The sequence below is a fragment of the Syngnathoides biaculeatus genome, chromosome 6 (assembly GCF_019802595.1).
Source record: "Syngnathoides biaculeatus isolate LvHL_M chromosome 6, ASM1980259v1, whole genome shotgun sequence".
NCBI lineage: Eukaryota > Metazoa > Chordata > Actinopteri > Syngnathiformes > Syngnathidae > Syngnathoides > Syngnathoides biaculeatus.
In genome coordinates this window covers 22889297-22912589 of record NC_084645.1, presented here as the reverse complement: position 1 = coordinate 22912589, position 23293 = coordinate 22889297, and the positions used below count along the sequence as shown (strand labels likewise).

Below are 23293 nucleotides of genomic sequence, written 5' to 3'. Positions count from 1 at the left end.
TATCCCAAGCTGAAGACGCGAAGAACCGCAGAATGACAACGGAGCAGTGGAGGATCCCGGAAGAATTCTTCAATGAGGGTATTACGACGTGGCAGAGAAGACTGGAGGGGGAATCATTCCAAGGGGGAAACTTGTGCTTTGTAGTATGGAACTTTTCTGGTACACCTCTTAGGGTAGCAAAAGGGGTGGATGAGTTCCAGTAAATTTCTAGACAGGGTCCTAGCTATGGAAATTGGGAAATATAGCAACAAAAATATGAATGTATTATAACGGACCACTGCAAGTCGCAGGGGATAGACCCCGAAAATCAACGTATAGCGGGGCTAACGCAAAAATTTCCAATGTTCCCTGATCCTCATCCTAATGGCAGTACTCTACAAATAACTCTCAAAATAGTACTTTGCCCATCTTATTCAAATCAGTTTGTCTCTTTTTCAAATGTATTATTGTATATAAAAACACAGACAACAATAACAACACAGAGCAATGGTGAGTGTGGTAAGGAAGTGAAGAAACTGGTCCATGGGGGGCGGGGGGGGGGTGGAACAGTTGGTGGAAGGTGTCTGGTGTTCTATGTGACAGAAGAGTCTCCGCTAGGATGAAGGGGAAAGTTTATAAAACAGTGGTGAGGTACAGATTAGAGACGGTGCCACTGAAGAAACAACAGGAATCAGAACTGGAGGTAGCAGAAATGAAGATGTTGAGGTTCTTCTCGGAGTGAACAAGTTGGATAGGATTAGAAATGAGCTCATTAGAGGGACAGTCAAAGTTGGATGCTTTGGAGACAAGGTTCGAGGGAGCAGACTTCGGTGGTTTGGACATAACCAGAGGCGAGAGAGTGAGGAAAGTGGTAGGAGAATGGTAAGGATGGAGCTACCAGGGAAGAAAGCGAGAGAAAGACCAAAGAAAAGATTGACGGAAGTTGTGAGGGAGGACGTGAGGGCAGTGGGCGTTACAGAGGAAGATGGACGAGATAGGCTTAGATGGAAAAAGATGACACGCTGTGGCGACCCCGTACTGGACAAGCCGAAAGAAAACTAAGAAGAAGATGTAAAAAAACATGACTTCTTTTAAAAATGGCCTACGTAAATCAACTGAAAGAAAATATCCTGCACTATTATTTGAATCCATGGAGCACTCCAGGCGTAACAAGGCATTGAAACATTGAGCCCGCTTGAAATCGATTAGCCTGGTGTGATGTCGACGAAGGGACGCCTTCGCCCCCTTGATGTCCGCAGCCAAAAGCCGTGGACGCATTCCGCTGCCGTAGAGGCTCAGACACAAGTTGAGGCAAAAGCCCGCCGGGCAAAGTACCGCACACCTCCATCACTGTGCGAGGCTGATAAAAGGCTGAGCTTGTCAATTTCTCCACTTGTCCATCAATGACACAAACCAGAAGTCAACAAGTCTTCTGCTTAGACTCACACATGCAGTTGTGTTCAAATTAATAACTGCTTTTCACAGCATAGAAAGACTACACGCTTGTAAGTATTGTTTTATCGTCTTTCTTGATACGTCGCGGCACCGTTTGAATATACCGTAATTCCAGGCCTACAGAGCGCGTCTGGTTATAAGCCTCACCCAGTACATTTGGAAAGGAAGTACCATTTGGTACAGCCGTGTAAAAGCCGCAAGTGCCAACATTGAAACACGAGATATTTACAAAGACAGTACCCAGAAAGTTTAACGCTAGCGGCGCATCGCTAACACTAGCGCCACGCTAACAAGGCCGGTAAAAAAAAAAAAACATATTGGTAAAAATCACCGAGACACGGCAGTAACACGCTAGCGCAGCGCTAACAGGGCCGGGCCGGTAAAATCTCACTTCCTCGGCACATATATTCCAGCGGTCTCACTCTTACCTTTTCCGCTCAAGTCCTCCCTTGTGGCCGTTAGAAAAAAAATGCCCAAATTATCCGCATCGCCGCATAAGCCGCAGGGTTGAAAGCGTGTGAAAAAAGTCGCGGCTTATAGGCCGCAAATTACGGTACATAATATGAAGGTTTACCGTACACCGCAACATTGATGCTTCTCGTGAGGCTACCTACACCGTTTTCAATTGTGTGTTAGCATTAAGCTAAGTCAGACAATGTTGTCTTTGCTTAGATATACAACTTTTGAAGATTTTTTTTTTTTGTGTGTGTGTTTTTAGTTTTACAGTGAACTTCAAAACGGAGTATAAATGTACAGCTTGGAAGAATGACTTGGAAAAAAATGCTTTCAATTTTCAAAACTGCACGCTCAGGCAGGACAGAATAGCAAATTGTGTATTTGACAGGCAGGTACCGGGTGACATTGGTAATGGAGCCTTTTCACATATCCGAGTTAAGAGTGCAGATGTACCGCATTGGCTATGATACTAATACCCGATAGTGATACGCTTACCGGTGCGTCGCTATCAATGACAGTGACTCAGAAGTATGCACGTCGTTTGCTGGATTACTATGACTGACTGCACCACACCTACAACTAAATTATTTCCTATGCAGTACTATAATTTCTGACACAAACACGAAATGATCCGGTAAATCCAATTATTGAATAAGTCATACATCCTTTGTCAGGACTGAGACAGACTACATTAAGCAGTCTTGCTAATAAGATAATTCCGCCAGCGTCACATTTATTTGCTCATTGAGTGTGCGGCACAGTCGAACTAAATCTGTGTCAAAGAGGCAATATTTGTTTATTTACGCAGTTTTTCTGCTTAATCCAATCCCAATTTCCGAGTTTAAAACGTCAAAAGCACAAATCCTCCTTCTTTATTTCACATTCAGACTAACTTTGTGGGAGAAGGCAGTGCCCTTTATGTGGGGTCTCCAAGTGGGCCGGCCGCCCCCCCACATTCACTGACCTCACTTAGTAGAGCTCAATAATGGGGATGTCCATTCCTCCGTCTTCAGGAGTCGCACTCGGGCCTCGGCATCCCAGTCATCTGAGCACTTGTGTGACTCTTTCAGTCGACAGATGCGTGGCGTGAATTCCAATCATTGATATCCGAAATCCCAGACGACCAGATGTGACCCGTGAGGCCCGCCTATCAGGAAGACCACACGGGGCAGATGAGTTCTTGTCACTGAAGTCCGCCCCTCAATTGCCAAGGCTAATGCAGTCAAGCTAACGCTGTCAGTCAAGGGCAAAACAGTCACAGTCAGGCCTGCATTCCTCATTTCGGTTCTTAGAACCATTGTACTACAATTTGGGGTGGTCGGTTTGTTCGATGAAGCACATTTCACAAATTTTGCATTTTCCATCAAATCTTCTGGAGGCGTGGCATACAAAGAACCCATTACCTGCCAATTACAATAACAGAGTCTTCTGAAAATTACACCTGACCAAAAAGTAGCATGTTCAATACGCTTGAATCATGACGAAAACTGAAAAACCTGAAAAATCGAACCTTGTGGGATCCTGTGGGTGGACAAACAAGCACAAAGTCACTCCAATTAACCAGACGCCTGCGATGCTAGCCCACAGTCATAGATATCCAGAGATAGATCAAAACTGATGCGTCAGCCATTACGGCATTTATTTATCAGCGTTTTCCTTTTACGCAGAACTCAGTGAAGGTATTGCCTCGCTCTGCAATCAGTTCATCAGATTTTTCTAGTTTCTGATATGAGACTAACTTTCTCTCAACACAACTGGGGCAGAAGAAGTGAGTGCAGAACCCTGTCCCAGCATTACGACATTCCCTTTCACACAGGTGTCGTCCCACTTCTGTCCTTACTTTAACGCTGCTTCCAAAGGCAGAGTACTGTCAGGTGACTGGACCTGAAGCTTATCTACAACGCTTTTCCTCAGCTATGAGCTGGAGTCCAACCCAGGTGACTGTGTCAGATCCGCGGTTCACCGATGACTGGGCACCAACTAATCCCCGGGCACAGATAGACAAACCATTCACACTCACGTTCACGTCTAAGGACGCTTTCGTTTTCAAAAGAACCGAACGTACCCCTTTGAAGCCGGAAAATGGTAAACGTAGACAAACATAGATTAGTCTGTACATTTTTACATAAAAGTATGTGTCACATTTGTTGACTTGCCGAATATTGACTCATGGCTCATTTGACTTGTTGAGCATGTTTGTGGTTGGCGGGATAGTTCCTGTTCAATTAAATCAATGGAGGATGGTAAATCATCTTCCATGCATGTGAGACAATAATATAATCTGATAAAGATGAATCCATCTTTAGTGAAAATATTGGGCTTGACATCAATGCATAAAAGACAAGCTCTGAGAAGTATTCTTGGAACAACCACTGCGTGCTGTATGTTACTTTTGCTGTATGGTTTTTCCTCTAATATAACCTATCCATACATCCATTTTCTTTGGCGCTTATCCTCACAAGGGTCGCGGGAATGCTGGGGCCTATCCCAGCTGTCATCGGGCAGGACTCGGGGTACACCCTGAACTAGTTGCCAGCCAATCGCAGGGCACACGGAGACAGACAACAGTCGCACTCACAATCACACTTAGGAGCAATTTAGAGTCACCAACGAAAAGGAGGCGGGCTACACCCTGAACTGGTTGCCAACCAATCGCATGGCACATTGAGACAAACAGCCGCAGTAATAATCACACCTAGGGGCAATTTTAGAGTGTCCAATTAATGTTGCATGTTTTTGGGATGTGGGAGGAAACCGGAGTGCCCGGAGAAAACCTACGCAGGCACGGGGAGAACATGCAAACTCCACACATGCGGGGCTGGGATTTGAATCTCGGTCCTAAAAACCGTGAGGCCGACAATCTAACAAGTTGTGTCAACGTGACGGCTAACTATAACTAATTCTAATTATGTAATTCTTTCGTACTTTTCTTTTGTCACAAAATTCTGTATAAACTACCAATTGCATGTCAAAATGGCTATGACCTTTGGTGTTCTTCAGGGGTCAATCCAGAGTCCCCTCAAAAAAAGTCCTATTCAACATGTTTTGTTTGAGTCGTATGTTTTTTTTAAATGAATATTTTTGTAATTTAACGTGGCTGCAACGCACATTTGCCTTGCGTATGAACTGCGTCCTACAAATAAACTTGCCTTGCCTTACAGTTACAGGCAGGAGAACAAAAGTGTCATACTGATAGAGATTTTTCCTCCTCGGCAGAGCTCCGCACTCTTCTGAGTGCCATTTTAATTTCTCAATGTTTTTACACGCCGTTTCCCCTTTTAGTCGTATTCGACACAGTCGAGAACAGAACAAAATTACGGGCCCTGCATTGATCCTCAGGCGAGATGATTTAAAGGCTGACTGGCTGTTCTATTTAACCAGACAAGCATAATAAGTGGATTAACAGCCTATCAGATGTAAGAGTTTAGAGCGCTGGGCTGCGGGGATATGGACAGACCTCACACAACATCACACGATGAGATGATCATTGTGCAAATGCATAAAAATCTTTTGGTGCATTCAAAACAAGGTACAAAAAAGGTCATATGAAGTCCTAAAAGGCCTTATTTTTCCGAGCTGGAACAATCGCACACCAACGCTAAGAGATTAGCGTGTGAACTTCAAAAAACAGCCCTCAGAACTTCATGTACTTTTTTTTTGTGTGTGTGTGTCTGTGGTGAAAACCCCCAGCCACTTGTGTGGGTTTGAGATGCGATCTCAGTTGTAACGCGTCAACACTCCGCCGTGAGCCCCTCGACCGGGGGGATGGGGGGGGGGGGGGCGCACGTAGGTAGAAGCCGAGGTCACGGAGAGATGGCGGTGAAATGATCGGCTTCTGAGAAGTGCAGAAGCCTCACGGTGACATTTAGGCAGGCACCGCAACATGCGCTCAGACAGCTTCTCGTGATGAGATAAAAAGTCGAGACACCCCACATTTATGGAATAGAAAAAAAAAATATGAGCAAGATAAATGAATTGTAAACTTTTTCAAAACTTTTTCAGATGATATTGTGATCTGCGGTGAAAGCGGGGAGCAGGCGGAGGAACAATTAGAAAGATGGAGGCACGCACTGGAAAGGAGAGGAATGAAGATTAGCTGAAGTAAAACTGAATATATACGCATGGTGGAGGGGTGGAGGAGGAAGAGTGAAGCTCCAGGGAGAAGAGATAGCGAGGGTGGATGACTTCAAATACTTGGGGTCAACAATACAGAATGTGTGGTAAGGAAGTGAAGAAACGAGTCCAAGCGGGGTGGAACAGCTGGCGGAAGGTGTCTGGTGTTCTATGTGACAGAAGAGTCTCCGCTAAGATGAAGGGAAAAGTTTATAAAACAGTGGTGAGGTACACATTAGCGACGACGGCACTGAAGAGACAACAGGAAGCAGAACTGGAGTTAGCAGAAATGAAGCTGTTGAGGTTCTCGCTAGGAGTGAGCAGGATGGATTGGATTAGAAATGAGCTGATTAGAGGGACAGGCAAAGTTGGATGTTTTGAAGACAAGGTTAGAGAGAGACGACTTCGATGGTTTGGACATGTCCGGATGCTCGGTTAGAGTCGGGGGTGGAACAGTTGGCGGAAGGTGTCTGTTGTTCTAAGTGACAGGAGAGTCTCTGCTGACAGCAGGAAGCAGAACTGGAGGAAGCAGAAATGAAGATGTTGAGGTTCTCGCTCGGAGTGAGCACCTTGAATGGATTAGAAATAAGACCGTTAGAGGGACAGCCAAAGTTGGATGTTTTGGAGACAAGGTTCGAGAGAAAGGACTTCGATGGTTTGGACATGTTCAGAGGCCAGAGAGTGAGGAAAGTGGTAGGAGAATGGTAAGGATGGAGCTACCAGGGAAGAGAGGGAGAGGAAGACCAAAGAAAAGGTTGATGGGTGTTGTGAGGGAGGACATGAGGACAGCGGGTGTTAATTAGAGAGGAAGATGCACGAGATAAAAAGATGACACGCTGTGGCGACCCCTAACGGGACAAGCCGAAAGGAGAAGAAGAAGAAGAATGTGGCCTAAAACCCGAAAAACTCAACTGAAAAAAAAAAAAAATCACGTCACGAGGCAAAGTAGAAAGAATTAGGACAAAAAAAATGTGGTTACTAAAGTGGGATACGGTTGTGTCCAGAATTAACCGATGACATTCAAACTCATGTTAAACGGGAGTTAGCCGTCATTTAAAGGGACTCTGATTAGCGCCAAATAAAGTTCGGATGTTCTAGTATGCTTTTCTCTTACCGCCCCCCACTCATTCTTTCACTGACAGCTGTTCTGAACTGTTCATAACGAGGTGGGTGGAAAAAAAATAATCTAATATCATAATACAAAACCTCCGCATGAAAGTTTAAATACACAAAAGCTAAGTGGGTCTCACAGGAGATTTGATGTGCACTTCACATTGTATCAGTACAATGACGTCACCCGAACGCTTCCCCCCACGAGCAGGCACCACAACACCGGCCTTTTTACAGCAATAACAAAATCAACCCTCAAGCAATCAGATTTCCATGCTGTGTGTCGCTCATATTAATTCACTACAAATAGAAAGAACTGATTGTTTACAGGAATCCTAAACGTATTGCTCACAACCTAGAAGGCTAAATAATCCTCAGTGTGAGTCTTTTAAGCACGCCCAGAACGGTGTGCTGGATCCGGCTGGTGGAGGAGTGCCAGATAGAGAAAAGAAAGAAAGAAAGAAAGAAAGAAAAGCCGACGTAAGCCCGGCAGCCACTCACACTGCGTCTTAAAATATCACATCTTCGAACCGACAGGATGAATTATTCAGACATCGCTATCTTACTGTGCCGCTCTTCCAAAAACATGAGCCCTGCTGGCCTGTCTGTCAGATCGGCACTGTGTCCTTTTTCTAGCGCTGGAGGCTTTTAGGCCACTGCTGTACACGAGCGCTCCATCCGTATCTCTGTCGGGCCCTCCGAATGAGCCCCCCCCCCCAACAGTAAAGGGGGAAACAAATTGTGTCATACTTGGGACAAACACGCCGCATCATAACGTGACATCATGCCGCTTGAAGCGGAGTGACACCAGTCCCGTGGACACGAGATACGATCGGCAAAATTTGTAATGGCTTCTTCCACTTTTGAAAAAAAGGAAAAGCCGAAGATTGGAGGTCTGGACGAGATCACTCGAGTGCGGCACCAATAACAAAAATCACCTCGAAGGAACGGACGTTTCATAGAATGTGGTGTTTTGGAGAAAAATCACCAAAGATTTGACATGATCTATTTTTTAAACCCCATCTATGAACCGCTTTAACATATTTCAAGACATTGTAAAGTGATTTCAGTCACTTCAGAGATTTGGTTCCAAATCATCCATCCATCCATCCATTTTCTTAGACGCTTATCCTCACGAGGGTCGCGGGGAGTGTTGGAGCCTATTCCGGCTGTCAACAGGCAAGAGGCGGGGTACACCCTGAACTGGTCGCCTGCCAATCGCAGGGCACATCAAGACAAACAGCCGCACTCACAATCACACCTAAGGGCAATTTAGAGTGTCCAATTAATGTTGCAAGGTTTTTGGGATGCGGGAGGAAACCGGAGTGCCCGGAGAAAACCCACACAGGCGCAACTCCGCACAGGTGGGGCCAGACCAGTAAAAGTCACTTTCTCGGCACATATATTCCACCGGTCTCACACAGAGTTTAACGCTAGCGCAGGGCCGGTTAAAAAACAAAAAACTTACTGGTAATAATCACTGAGACATGGCAGTAACACGCTAGCTGTTTTGGGGATGTGGGAGGAAACCGGAGTCCCCGGAGAAAACCCACGCAGAGAGAAGATGCGAACTCCACAGAGGCGGGTCCGGGATTGAACCTGGGACTTCAGAATTGTGAGGCCATCGCTCTCCAGGTGATCCACCATGCCCCTTGGTTCTAAACATGTAATATTTATTCCGATAACTGCTGGAAACATACTGGACATACCGCGCTGAACAAAAAAAGTTTGGACTTTTCCGGATTTTTGGAGGCACGGCCAAAACAGCACCCAGCGACGCGCTCGGACCCCGGCACGAGTCACCCCTCCTCGACTATACAAGAACTGGAGCGCCTTGGTTCGCGTCGCAGTTATCTGGCGCAAATGAGACGCGCAGTTAGCTAGCTAGCTGCTAGCTACTCTGACGGCCCTCATTGTCGGCTGTGAGCGTGCCCGCATCATGCAGAAAATGCCTCCGAGCATTCAAGAACAGATTATTTATGATTTTGATGCCTCGTCTTTTATATGTGGCGAGTTGTTTTTTTTTTTTTTAATTAATCATTCAAATCTGTCAGAGATGTTAACCACGCTTCTCTGCGGTGTTTCCAATTTAGATGACATCCTCTTACTTTCACTTCACTGCAAAGAGCCTAAAATTCCGAGAGACTTCCAGAAGTGTTCGTAAATAAGTGAGAAATCACTTTCATCGAGGGGGGAAAATGAGTTGGAGTTCTCACCTCGATGCCGTACTCGCGCTGCAAAACAACCTCGGGCCTGTTCCGCAGCGGAAGCTCTCATGACTTTGGCAACTGATTAAAAAAAAGAAAAAGTGTTGAAAGCGCTTGAAGGTTGAAGTTGAGCTGTTTATTGCAGGCAAAAATAAACAAGAAAGAGAAGAAGAAGTGAGGATTGGACCCGGTCCATTGAGCGGGCGAGCGTTTGAAGGATGCGAATCACATGCTACGGAATCGGCGGTCATGAGATCTCTAGTTGGGTACGGAACGGGGGATTTAGTTCCATGTTCGCACTAACGTCACGATAGGACCTAGCGTGGGGGAGCTTACGCGTCGTAAGAATCTCTTTTCGAAATCTCCTGCACGAGCGCCGCGGCAAAATTCAGTCGTACAGTGCCGAACGTTACGCACTTGTGTCCCTTCATCCGAAATACATTTTACGGTGCAGCGCTCGTCTATTTTTGGGAGCGCATGGCCCGTGGAGACCTCGCGGCGCACATCTTTTGGACGGCGACGCTCGGGTGGGCGATAACAGGTGCAACCCGCACGCGTCGTCTTTGCGCGGTTTATGTGTCTCGGATGATATAATGACATGCCGGGGACACATCTTTGCATACTTTTCGCTTCATCGCGCAACTAATGATTCTGTCTTTCGGCACCTGCTCTGTGTTGCTTTGTAAATATTAGATTTGCTGTCTAGATCAAAGATGAAAAATTTGCTTCTCAATCCAAACAAAACAGAGATCAAAGATCCCGGAATGGTTCGACTATTTCGACAGTTCTGCTGTATCAAATGTTTGCCATTTTCTCAAACGTGTCACCTTTGCGCCCGCGCTATCGGCTAACTGCGAGTGCCGTTACGCTTGGGAATGTCGGGAAAGGCGTCGTAGCGAGATTACAAACTCAAAGGGCGCTTTGTGGAACTCTCCGTCATATCAAAATCGCAGCGATCGGAGAAGGAGATGGCTGCAAAACGGGGGCCCCCCCACCCGGAGGGCTCGTCCCACTAATCAGACCACAACAACAAGATCGACCGCTAATAAGAACGCGGTGCTGACTGTGATACCTTATACGACAGCCCCCACCCCCAACCCCCCAAGGTCAAGTGTCAATGTAGGCGCTTGCAAATAGACCTTTATTATTAAACATGCAACTCGGGGGACAGGTGGGAGAAAAAAAAAAATGCAAACACGCCCTTGGAGGAGGACAGCGTCGTGCCGACACACGTGCAAACATACCCCCGAAAAGATTGCCCCAAGCTAGTTCACAGCAGGCAGCACAGTGGTGGAGCTGGAAAGCATTGGCCTCACAGTTCTGAGGAACCGGGTTCGATCCCAGCCCCGGCTGTGTGGAGTTTGGACGTTCTTTCTCCCCGTGCCTGCGTGGCTTTTCTCCGGGCACTCCGGTTTCCTTCCCGCATCCCAAAAACATGCAACATTAAATTGCACACTCTAAATTGGCCGTAGGTGTGATTGTGAGCGCGGCCGTTTGTCTCCATTTGCCCTGCGATTGGCTGGCGACCAGTTCGGGGTGTACCTCGCCTCCTGCCCGTTCTCAGCTGGAATTGGCTCCAGCACTCCCCGTGACACTCGTGAGGATGAGCGACAATGAAAATGGATGGATGTATCTTTATAATTAATTGGACACCTTAAATTGCCTCTAGGTGTGATTATGTGTGCGGCTGTTTGTCTCAATGTGCCCTGCGATTGGCTGGCAACCAGTTTAGGGTGTACCCCAACTCCTTCCCGTTGACAGCTGGGATAGGCTCCAGAACTCCCGTGACCCTTGTGAGGATAAGCGATGATGATAAGCGAAAATGGATGGGTGGATAGTTCGCAGCACTCAAAATTCCTTCCAAATAAGACGCCGCTTCGGCTAAGCCGCAGTCATGCACAGGTGGCACAAGTACTGACACTTAAGTAGAAGTCAAAACTGATAACTTGTGAAAAAGCCCATTTTGGCCAAATGTTGGCCAGAAAGTTGTTTTCAGTTTTTAAATGACGGGAGTCAGGGTAAAAAAAGCAAACCGCGGTGCCCGTCCCCAACTTACGAGGGACCATACCTATCATTTTTAGAGCTACAAGCCTTAGCTGAATTTTTGTTTGGATTTTGAGCAGTAGATGGTGGCAGTGACCTTTGCGAGTCGCAGTTTGCCCGAGCGGCGTGACGGATGGATGATTTGAGATACAAGTCGTGTGAATTACAAGTCTGGTCACATGACAAACTCATAATTCAAGGCGTCAATGCACTCACAGCTACTTGAAAACCCAACTCGAATAAATTAACGACGTATTCATCCTTTTTTATCGTTACTTCCTACCACTGCGGTCACATTAAAAAAAAAAAAAAAAAAAAAAAAAAAACAATCGTAGAGATAAACCAAGCGCTTGGCCCGTTTCCACATCCGCGGTCCTTTCCCACATCGCGGCCCAGTGCTGGAGTGGGAATAAACACGGGAGCCCGCTGCGCTCCCAGAATGCGTGTTTGCAGAGTTCCCATCGGAGAGTACACAGTAATAGGACTCCCCGAAGGCCCGCGTTTAACCTTTAGGCCGCTTGGAATGCAACACGGCCCGCCTCGCGATCGTTGCCATGAAACATTAAAAGACGGTACAGTAATACATATTGTGATGTTAAAAAAAAAATAACTGCAGAAGATTAAGAACACTTCAATTGAAGGCGGAAGTTTTCAACGTCCTGACGAATTATACATTTTTTGTTTTTCAGGAAATGGACACGAGACGATGAGTTCTTTTGGTCCTCAAGTGAAGCCGCAAAGCTACAGAAACTTGGCGCTGCAGCGCTTTCAGTTCACAGGGTGAGCAAACCGTCTGGCTAGCCAGCATGAGCGATGCGTTCAAGGCGAGCGAAAGCGGTCCTTGTGAGCATCGTGGAAGCGGACAGTTCACTGTGAGCTTCACTTTTTCGTGTATTTCATGGCAAAATAATAAAACACACAATAGGCCTCGTTTCCACCTGGTTTCGAACTGGACACCTTTCGCATGTTAGGTGAACCTGACGACAAATCAAAGTTAACTGTTGCCGTGGAGACGACAATTTATAAGTGACTGACGGAAATCACGCTTTGGTCGCCGGTTTCCACAGTCAAGCTGTGATTTTCTGCTTTCTGCTTAAAAATGTACGTAGCAATGTAGTAACATTGTAGTAACAATGTAGTTACACAAGTTCCTCTTGGGGGGGGTGTCATCTAGTCGTAAAGCTTTTATTCAACACAAAGTCCTCCATATCTATTATTACACATTGGAGGATAATTGCTGCAAACATGCAAAGCTATTTGGTATTCAAATGAATACGGGTGAACTGTTTTTCACCATTTCAGAGTTCCAGATTGGTGAAAGGTTGGCCCGTGGCGCAATTGGGCCCCAGCATGAGACCCCCTAACCCCGCCCGCTATGTAAGAACTTGAGCAACTTCATTCCATTGATGGTTATTCGCCACAACTATAATGTACAGTTAGCCAGGTGGCTAGCTATGCCACTCGAAAAAAATACTTCTTCCCTTCTAATCGATGGACGGCGGCTGCGGTCACTTTAGCGCGCCCGCGTCGTTGCCACGCGCAGGCCTCGAAAAGCCTCTCGGTCCCAAGAAGTGTGAGGCCGACGAGCTAACCAATTCAACCGGGTACAATTCGCGGTCTTAAATTCACCGTCTGTGCCACCGGGCAGGGTTACTTCAAGTCAGAGCCGAACAGCCAGCCAATCGCTTTTACGCCTTCTTAGTCACATGACATCGCATACTAAGAAAGCGTGACTGCGATTGGCTGGGTGTTCGGTTCTGACCTGAAGTAACCCTGCCCGCTGGCAAAGACGGTGAATTTCAGACAGCGAATTGTAGCCCCTTGAATTGTGAACATTGAAAAGTTACACTGAAACAAAACGATTGAAAACGTGATCACTTCACATTTCAAATTCAAAATCCTGCCGGCACATATTTGCTTCCATGGTGGTGTAACTTCAGCTTCACAAAACACCTGAAGAGCGCTGAGGCGGAGGCAACTCCGTGTCTGCCTCGGGACGCGTGCTTAGAATCGCTCTTTATTTTGTCTCCCGAACGACTCAACCTCGATGTTTCCGATAAAAAAAAATTTTTCAAACGACACGATCCAACTCAGGAGGGAGTTTGATTGTACTACGTCAAATTTTTAACCGTACGTGCGCCTTTTGGGGTAAAAACAAAATAAAATAGTTTTGCTTTAAAAAGGACTCTAAAACGGTCTGGAAGCGGCGCGCTGCGGAAGTGCCCTTGGGACGCGCTGACAAAATGGAAACGTGCAGATGGCGCCGGCGTACGGGATTAAGCTGTGACGAAAGCCGCTGTGATTTCATTCTTCTTTGTCTTGGCCAATCTTGCGGACCGGTTTAGTCACGTGCAACAGGTTGTCTCCCCCTTTCAGCTTCTTGGCTTCGCGGACGCATCATTTAATCTTATCCTTGAGCTTCAATTACTTGCAGCGGACTTGATCTAGAGCGCCGCCAACGCCGCATTCCCCCTCCTGCAAAGGAAACCCCCGGTGTTCCACTGTCAGACGGACAAAACGAAAGAAATCCCCCGCAAGTATCCGCGATCGCGCCGTGCGATCCCTTTCCGGCGAGGTGCGGATTTTCCGAGCGTTGATATAACAGGCGGCGCGCTTTTACCAACCAGCCAAAGCTTTTCTGACAGCACCGCACAGGCAGCTCATTGTGGAGGCCGCCGGCGTCCAGAATGCAACCGCCAGCTGTTTTCTTTGTGGCTCCGAGCAAAGGAAAACTGCGGGCCAAGGTCAGCACAGACGGGCTTTTCTCCGGCAGCAGACGACGACGCTGCGTCCGCGGGGAACTAAAACAAAAAGTCTCTGTCGCGAGCCACATCGTTATTCCGGGCCCTCTCGCGTTTCACCAAAGCGTGTGTTCGGCGCGGCCCCGGCGGCGACGTGGAGCGCCGGACGATGCTTTGCCGGAGTGATCGCCGAGGCTCACGCACGGCGGGCTTCGACGGAGATGTCGAGCCGTCCTCAGTTCTCTGCACACGACGACACCGATGCTCAGTCTCCTCTTTTTGAATTTCGCGTTCACCAAAGCAGCCGGCGAGTGCCCGATGTCGCCGTAGGCTTGAGCGCTTGTTGCGTGTGAAGTTAATCACGGAGCGGCAGGATTGCTTAAAAGGAGGCACAATCATTCCACTGGGGCAAACCACCTACCAAAGCTACATAAAATGAATGTTAAAATTAGAATAATGATCATAATAAACAAGTTTTACGCAATTGGGATTTTTGGGGCCGATCGCCGGTCAGCAAGTTTAAAAAAAAAACTGATCAACGAGTCGATCACAAGATGGAGCAACGTGTCTATTTTAAAGGACTTTTACAGTATCTATCTGTACACTTCCGTCCATCCATTTTCTTTGCCGCTTATCCTCACCAGGGTCACGGTGAGCGCTGGAGCCTATCTCTCAACGGGTACACCCTGAACTGGTCGCCAGCTAATCGCAGGGCACATAGAGACAAACAGGCGGACTCACAATCACACCTAGGGGCAATTTAGAGTGCCCAGTTGACGTTGCATGTTTTTGGGATGTGGGTGGAAACCGGAGTGCCCACCCGGAGAAAACCCACGCAGGCACGGGGAGAACATGCAAACTCCACACAGGCGGCGCCGGGATCGAACCCGTGAGGCCAACGCTTTACCAGCTGATCCACACAGCAATTACTTTATCTACTTTTTGTGAGATTTTTCCACTTGTGTGCCTTGGCCTCCAGGAAGTTTGGAATTCACTGCTCCACTCAGGTCACCTGTTCGACAAAACGGCAGCGTGTTTACGCACGACCTCGAGCGGTAGCACTAGCATGCTAGGCTACGTCAGGTTTTGTTGATTGGCAAAAAAAATGCCAATTATGCGGCCGATCAAATCAGCGTAAAGTCTAAAAAAAAAAAAACGGACTTCCGTTGATGCACTTGTCTCAATTTACCAACACGTTTACTGAAATATGGTCTTGTTTAGATGAAGACAAAACTTATGATTATGTTTTCTGAACAATAAGAGGTACTGCAATACAGTATACTCCTTTTATGTTTCATTGTTCTGCTTTTCACTACTGGCATAGAAACATTTTTTGGTGGTAAATGAATAACAATACTTGGAGCAATTCCCGTAGCACATTAGCCCCGAGATATCATCACACGCACAATGGTTAGGAAACATTTTTCTATTAATATTTACTTTATCCTGCCCATGTAGGATAGTACCAATATACAATATTTTTTTAAATTGCTGCCCAAACTAATAACATGAAGATGAACTGCGGTTTATAATCTGCATGGCAATTGCAATATTTGCTCATCATGTTGAACGTGAACATGAACTGAAGATTTCCATCATTTCGAGATTTTCAGTCAAACTGCATCTTAGCTACAAGAAGCCGCAGTTTACTAAAAAGCCTTCCACCCACTCGCTCTGAGCCGCTTATCCTCACGAGGGTCACAGGAGTGCTGGAGCCAATCCCAGCTGTCATTGGGCAGGAGGCGGGGTACACCTTGAACTGGCTGCCAGCCAATCGCAGGGAAGCGTCACTCCACAAGGTGGTTAAACCAGTATATCCGTCCATTTTCTCTGCCGCTTATCCTCACGAGGGTCACGGGGAGTGCCAGAATCTATCCCAGCTGTCAACGGGCAGGAGGCGGGGTACTCCCTGAACTGGTCGCCAGCCAATCGCAGGGCACGTGGAGACAAACAGCCAAACTACGGGCAATTTAGTGTTTTTGGAATGTGGGACGAAACCGGAGTGCCCACCCGGAGAAAACCCACGCAGGCACGGGGACAACATGCAAACTCCACACAGGCGGGGCCGGGATCGAACCCGGGACCTCAGAACCGTGAGGCCAACGCTTTACCAGCTGAGCCACAAACCAATACAAATATGATAAAATAAATGTATGAGATCTAAGATAAAGTAACTCAGATGAAATCTTTACAGACAAGGCACAGCTGTTGCTAAAACCAACTAAAAAAAAAAATGTGTTTACGGTCTTCTTGGCTAAGTTCAGGCACTGGTGATAAGATAACATAATTGATCCCCACAACAATTGGACCTAAAGCGGGTTCTCCTCTCGCGGGAAGACTTTTTCAGCGAGATGTCGGAATGTTGTAAATGGCCTTTCGAGTTCGTCCTGAAGGCGTTTGAAGGACCGGAGATGCGGGTTCTTAAAAGCCGCCCGCGAAGGCAAATCAAGCGGGTCCCGCTTCTTGTTTCTTTTCGAAATGGCTTCCTGTCATTTAGGCAAAACATCTTGACTGAAATCGGAAAGGGTTTTGGGGTTTTTTTTTTTTTGTTTGTTTTTTTTGGGGGGGGGGGGGGATTTCATCAGTTCCACGAGCACTTGGTTTTCACCAAATACTTGAACACAAATCATACAATACAGAATACCAGCTTGCTACTATTCTCCATTACTACTCATTTTAATGTGCACTGTTTTGCTGTCTGCAGTCAAATCGGCATTGCAAATGACAATCCGGCCTTACCTGGATAAATAAAGGTTTAATGTTAAAAAAAAAAAATGAAATTAATAAATTACAAAAGGAAAAGTCATTCACCCAGAATAGAACGCAATAAATACTGATCAAATATACTTCATGCAAACACCCTAACAGTAAAACAACAGCAGTATAGAATATAACAACACTATGAGAAAGCATTTTAGTTCTCCCCCCTCCCAAAAAAATAAAATAAAAACTACCGCGATGACAGACATTTACAGTAACGTGTGTGTGTGTGTGGCTGTCGTGATAAAGTCACCCAAGTCCTGTAGTAGACTGCCTCGTGTCAGCTCACACCCACTTCCACTCACAACAAACGAGCTGCACATTATTCCCCTCGGCCATAATAAAACAAGAAGAAAAAAAAAAAAACAATTCCGAGGCGGGACGTGGCTATAACCTGGCGTCGTTTTAACAACAGGTACGCAGAGATCACGCAACGCGGAACGAGGCCAAGGTCTCAACGGGATTTACTTACACTGCCTCCCAAAACAAAAAGGAAAAAAAGAAGGAAAATCCACACAGAAGTCAGCGGGAGCAGGACCACAAGTGCTTCTTTCCTCTCCCTTCGCCTGCCCGACGCGGTGTGCCAGCGGACCGCACCGTCGTGAACACGTCAGACCGACTCAAGTCGGTGGAAGCCTGTGGCCAAGCCACGCCCATTCACGAGGAGGCCACGCCCAGACCCCCCAAGCAAAAAGAACCACTCGCATGAGAAATGAAAGAACGGGTCGGGCCGGGATTTTGAAACATTTCTCGACCTCATGACATCGCGGAGAGTCCGACGCGCGATATGCAGAAGCGCCCCGCTCGCTGCGGGGAACGGGAATCACATTTGCCCCGTGACAAATTGTGACTGCAGCGGGATGAGGAAGTGTTCAATACTTTTGGAAATACCAAATGCAGAACAATGAGTCCACACATCCCTGTTCAGATGCATGGTTTTGGGATGTGCAAAACGAGACTGTGAGAAAATCCTCCGTCCATTTTCTTAGCCGCTTATCCTCATAAGGGTCGCGGGAGTGCTGGAGCCTATCCCAGCTGTCAACAGGGAATAGGCGGGGTACACCCTGAACTGGTCGCCACCCCGAGACAACCAGCCACACTCACAATCACACCTACGGGCAATTCAGAGTGTCCAATTAATGTTGCGTTTTTTGGGGATGTGGGAGGAAACCGGAGCGCCCACCCGGAGGAAACCCACGCAGGCACGGGGAGAACATGCAAACTCCACACAGGCGGGTCCGGATTGAACCCGGGACATCAGAACTGTGAGGCCAACGCTTTACCTGCTGAACCACCGTGCCAACTGATAAAATCACGTCAATTAAAAATAATAAAAATACAAACTCAAATAGATAAATTAAAAAACATATATTCAAACTCAAGTAAAATGCGACTCGGCACACACCAACACCCAATAAAGTTCAGAAGTTCTGGTAGAGGCGCCACGCTGGGAAAATGAAAAATAAAATGGACGGATGGATGGATTTTATTAAATAAAATATTTAATTTCTATTATTTTCACGAAAAGCTAAAAAAAAATGCTTTAAAAATCCCAATTTTTTTTTTTAGGCTTGGAACACTTTATTTCTTTTCAAACAATTTGGTTTTCAAACAAATCACTTCTCGAACCGTTTTCTGGAACGGATTGTGGTCCATCCATCCATTTTCTTGACCGCTTATCCTCACGAAGGTCGCGGGGAGTGCTGGAGCCTATCCCAGCCGTCAACTGGCAGGAGGCGGGGTTTACCCTGAACTGGTCGCCGGCCAATCGCAGGGCACATCGAGACAAACAGCCGCACTCACAATCACACCTAGGGGCAATTTAGAGTGTCCAATTAATGTTGCATTTTTTGGGGGAGAAAACCTACGCAACTCCGGGGAGAACATGCAAACTCCACACAGGCGGGTCCGGGATTGAACCCGGGATCTCAGAACTGTGAGGCCAACGCTGATCCACCATTCCACATGTTACTTTTTGTGATATTTTTGTGGAGTCTTGCACCGTGAGATCTTTCAAATGTAAAATAGCTGCTTCGGCTCAGTAAATATTGGGAAACGCCTTCATAAAGGAAGACACTGAAGTACATAGATGGCAAATCGTCATAATTCCACCCGATAAATGAGATTTCACCGCATTGACCGTTAATTTCTGACAGTCCTGCAAGTTGTTGAAAAGTTATTTTTCCATCTCCCGGGAAAACGGAGAAGGGTGGGCTGGCGGGGTGTCGACACGGGCACGGCTGTCTCTAAAATAGCAGATGCTAATTATACATTTCAGGCATGTGCTGAGGAGGGTGACGCGAAGACCAGTTCAAGGCTTTGGCGGCGTCGGGATTTCGAATTAGCGCTAATTCACAAAAGGCTGCGTGCTGTCACGGGCCACGGCCAGACGTCTTCTTCTCCGTCCGAGCGCCGCTGTTGACGCGACTCTCCTTGAGCGTGACCACCTGCTACTCAGCCTCTCCGCCAGGACTCTCAATAACGCGTTACATTTTTTTTTCTTTGCTTGGTTACCCCTCTAACGCAGATAATGGAACGCTCTAGAGTTTAACGCATCTCAGATTGCTGCCATCTGTCCCCCCCCCCCCCCCCGCCTTTTTTTTGTGACCGGACCGTCCGACCGGAGGCCGGAATCGCCGCCAAGTCTCAGCGTCGTGCCATTATTCGCACACGTTCTGCTGCTTGGCTGTGTCATTGAGATTAGTTGCGGGTTTACAGCTCGACTCCAGAATCCTCGGTTCAGTCGGGGTTTAACGCAATAGTCAAAGACGTTACGTCACATGTGTACGTACCTCTTAGATATGGTTTTCCCTCTTATCTTAGTCCTTACATAAAAGATCCGGGTCAGTATTACGAGGACGTACCTCCTGAAAATATGGGAGAATCATGAAAGTGTGAGGTCTTAAGTGGATAAAGGTTTGTCTGGGAGTCTAGTCTTTAAATACAGAATATGTTCCACCGGTGGAACGGTGGAGCAGCTGGAAAGCGTTGGCTTAAAAGTTCTAAGGACCTGGGTTCAATTCGAGTGTCACGACCAGAACACGGGGTCGAACCAAATTCTACAACTTAGGAGGTCTAGAGGCAGTCTGGGAAGACCGGTGTCGAGAACCTAGCGGGCAGTCCACGGAAACATCAGTAATGGAATTCGCAGGTGTAAGAGGCAGGCAGGAGTCGGTACACGAGAGACCAAGAACAGGATCAGGAAATTGCGGGAACGAGGCATGATGCAACGATCTGGCAAAGGCCAGACCGTACGTGATGAGGCGCAGGTGTGCGACTCCGTTGACTGTGGCAGGCGCAGCCAGGACAGGGACCGGTAGGACCATGGCACCCAGCCCTCCCTGTGTGGAGTTTGCATGTTCTCCCCGTGCCTGTGTGGCTTTTCTCCGGGTGGGCACTCCGGTTTCCTCCCACATCCCAAAAACATGCAACATTAATCGAACACTCTAAATTGCCCCCAGTGCGGCTGTTTATCTCTATGTTGCCCTGCGATTGGCTAGCCACCAGTTCAGGGTGTGCCCAGCCTCCTGCCCGTTGACAGCCGGGATGGGCTCCAGCACTCCCCGCGACCCTCGTGAGGATAAGCGGCTTACAAAATGGATGGAGTGATTGCGTCTGTGCTGTTTCAGCCTGACACCTTTGTGCCAGAAGATCCGGATGGGCCTCTCCCGCCCGCCCTGGCAGGGAGGTAATACATCCAGCCATGTGACTCACCTCGGGGCCTTTCATTAGAACCGCTGGACACATGCTCATTTTCACCGTGACTATTACTCAGCGGGTTGAAACTGCTTCTGGAGTTCCCGGTGCTGCCAGTCACATGGCTCACTGCGTGTGTTCCTGTCACCCCACCATTGGCGCATTTGTTCGCAGCATTTGGGGAGAAGCGCCCAACTTCTTTTTGCAAATAGTGTACATAGGTTGGGAAAAATTGAAAATAATCACAAATCGATGTTTGACTCAAAACATTTTTTAAAGATGGGCAAAAATATTGTTTCATTTTTCTCACTCCGCTGATGTCCATGCTTGTTGACTTCATAAAAATGTTTCTCTCTTGCCGAGGCCGATGGAAACCACAATGCATTCGGACTTGTGAGGCTGAAATCTACGGATTTTTAAAATAATAATCAACTCGTAAAAAATAAGAAGAAAGAAAAAAAATGTTTCATTTCCCGACCATTTTCCCTCTTGTGCTCAAAGTTGTTTTAAAGATTTAATATGAGATTTAAGCTAGTTTCGTCAGCCCATCTGTTGTGTTTTGCACAGTGTGTTAGCATCAAGCTAGCAGACTTTTCCGAGGCAAAGTTCGTGGGGTTCGTTTGATGAAACAATGTGAAATTCTCTTTTTTTATGTTTAGTTTTACAGTAAACTTCAAACGCGAGACATCTTAAAGCCTCTTTTTCGAAGAACTTCGCAATCTGCCAAACCGCTGCTTGTTGTGACGTTCGCTGCCATCCTAGCTAGCGCTCGCAACGCAGATGTTTGCTAGCATACAAAGAAGAAGAAAAATAAAACAGCCGAGTGATGATCTGGAAAAATTCGGGTCACTCGTCGGTCAGTGTGCTATCATCACATGCTTGTTTACGCCCTTTGGTCCTCTCTAATCTGTGTTTATCTTGTGCGCAAACAAAAAGACAAACATTTGCACGACCGAGCGCCAAAATGTTAATTGGATCAGCAATTTGTTCAACAAGTCACTGGCGCCGCTCCAGCGCGAGTTGGCGACTCAGAAGCCGTCAAACAAAGCGGGAGGAAAAGCCCAGATTCTCCTCAGGTGGGCCGGCATGTCCATGGCGGCGGATCAATTTCCCCGTGGGGGGGGGGCTTTAATCAAGCAAAAAAAAAAACAATTTAATGCTCAAACATTTCTCCGTGTCAAAGATCTATAAACTGCAAATTGGATTTTAACACAAGATGGCCATGTGATTTTTTTTTAATAATGAGATGATACAATTGCTCTCTTTCCTTTCATTTAGTATCAGTGAAGAGTCAAGGCAATTAACTCATCTGTTTAAAAAAATATATTAATTATCGTATCAGTGAAGTAGTTTATCATGCTCAAGTGGCAAAGTGAGATTTTTTTTAGACTGTTCCAATTTTAAATATGCGATGAGCGCTCATTAGGTGAATAATAAATTCTCAATTAAGTCAAATTAATCAGTGCAGTAGTTGAAAAGAGCACCAGTAAATTGTTTCTATTTGTCTGAACTGTAATTAATATACAAAGCTATCAGTGGAGATATGAAGAAAAATCACAATTTTTAGAAACCACGTCTGTATTTTTTTATTAGCAGTGGGACAGTCAGGTAAAAGCATTTTGGATAATTATTCCATTCATTTCACAATGTGAAATTATGAATATACCCGACGCTGTGAGCATCGTCCCTAATTTGAAGTTCTGGACGTACAAATGAAATCTGCAGAACAAATTCCCCCCCAAAATAGACTCGGTCAAAATTTATGGCTTGCTTTCTGATGACATATTTGATAAGATGTTGCCCTCCCGCATGAAGGGCCAAAGCTGCGTGGGCCCGTTGACGTCAGCCGAGGAGATACGAGCGAGTACATGTCCTGCAGTGTAATCGTCATCTGCGGTACATTGAAAGTCCGGATGTTTTTTTTTTTTTTTAAAGAGAAGAAAGAGTAAAAATAGTTTAAAAAGTAAATTAAGTCCAGAGAAGGTCAGAAGGAGCTACATTGTGTCTTTGTAAACCTAGAGAAAGCCCATGACAGAGTACCAAGAGAGGAACTGCGGTACTGGTGTGGCGGAGAAATATGTTAGAATAGTACAGGACATGTATGAGGGCAGCAGAACAGTGGTGAGGTGTGCCGTTGGTGTGTCAGAAGAATTTAAGGTGGAGGCGGGACCGCATCAGGGATCCGCGCTGAGCCCCTTCCTGTTTGCTGTGGTAACGGATAGGCTGACAAGATGAGGTTAGACTGGAATCCCATCGGACCATGATGGTCGCAGATGATATTGTGAAAGCAGGGACCAGGCGGAGGAAAAATTACAAAGATGGAGGAACGCACTGGAAAGGAGAGGAATGAAGATTAGCCGAAGTTAAACAGAGTATATGGGCGGTGGGGGACGAGTGAAGCTCCAGGGAGGAGAGATCGCGAGGGCGGATGACTTCAAATACTTGGGGTCAACAATCCAGAGCAATGGTGAGTGTGGTAAGGAAGTTAAGAAACTGATCCAAGCGGGGTGGAACACTTGGCGGAAGGTGTCTGGTGTTCTATGTGCCAGAAGAGTCTCCGCTAAGATGAAGGGCAAAGTTTATAAAACAGTGGTGAGGCCGGCCATGATGTACGGATTAGAGACGGTGGTGGCACTGAAGAGACAACAGGAAGCAGAACTATATATATATATATGTATATACTTTTCAGCTCAATGTTGTATTGATTGCATCGGTCACTTTTGAAAAAGAGTT

At 46.7% G+C, this 23293-nt stretch overlaps 1 protein-coding gene across 8 annotated transcripts in view; it reads right to left on the bottom strand.

Annotated features, from left to right (window-relative positions):
- LOC133501896 (semaphorin-4B-like) overlaps positions 1 to 23293 on the bottom strand; it is an 88646-nt gene that overhangs the window by 45100 nt on the left and 20253 nt on the right. For 2 of the 8 annotated variants that reach the window (XM_061822047.1, XM_061822046.1), the window contains exon 2: positions 2855 to 3037. The exons of 2 other annotated variants lie outside the window; for them this stretch is intronic. The gene's annotated coding sequence lies outside the window, so the exon portion shown is untranslated. Of the gene's footprint in view, positions 1 to 2854; positions 3038 to 9329; positions 9402 to 17336; positions 17487 to 23293 lie in introns of those variants that run through there. 4 more of the 8 variants (XM_061822045.1, XM_061822050.1, XM_061822049.1 and 1 more) reach the window with 4 other exon arrangements.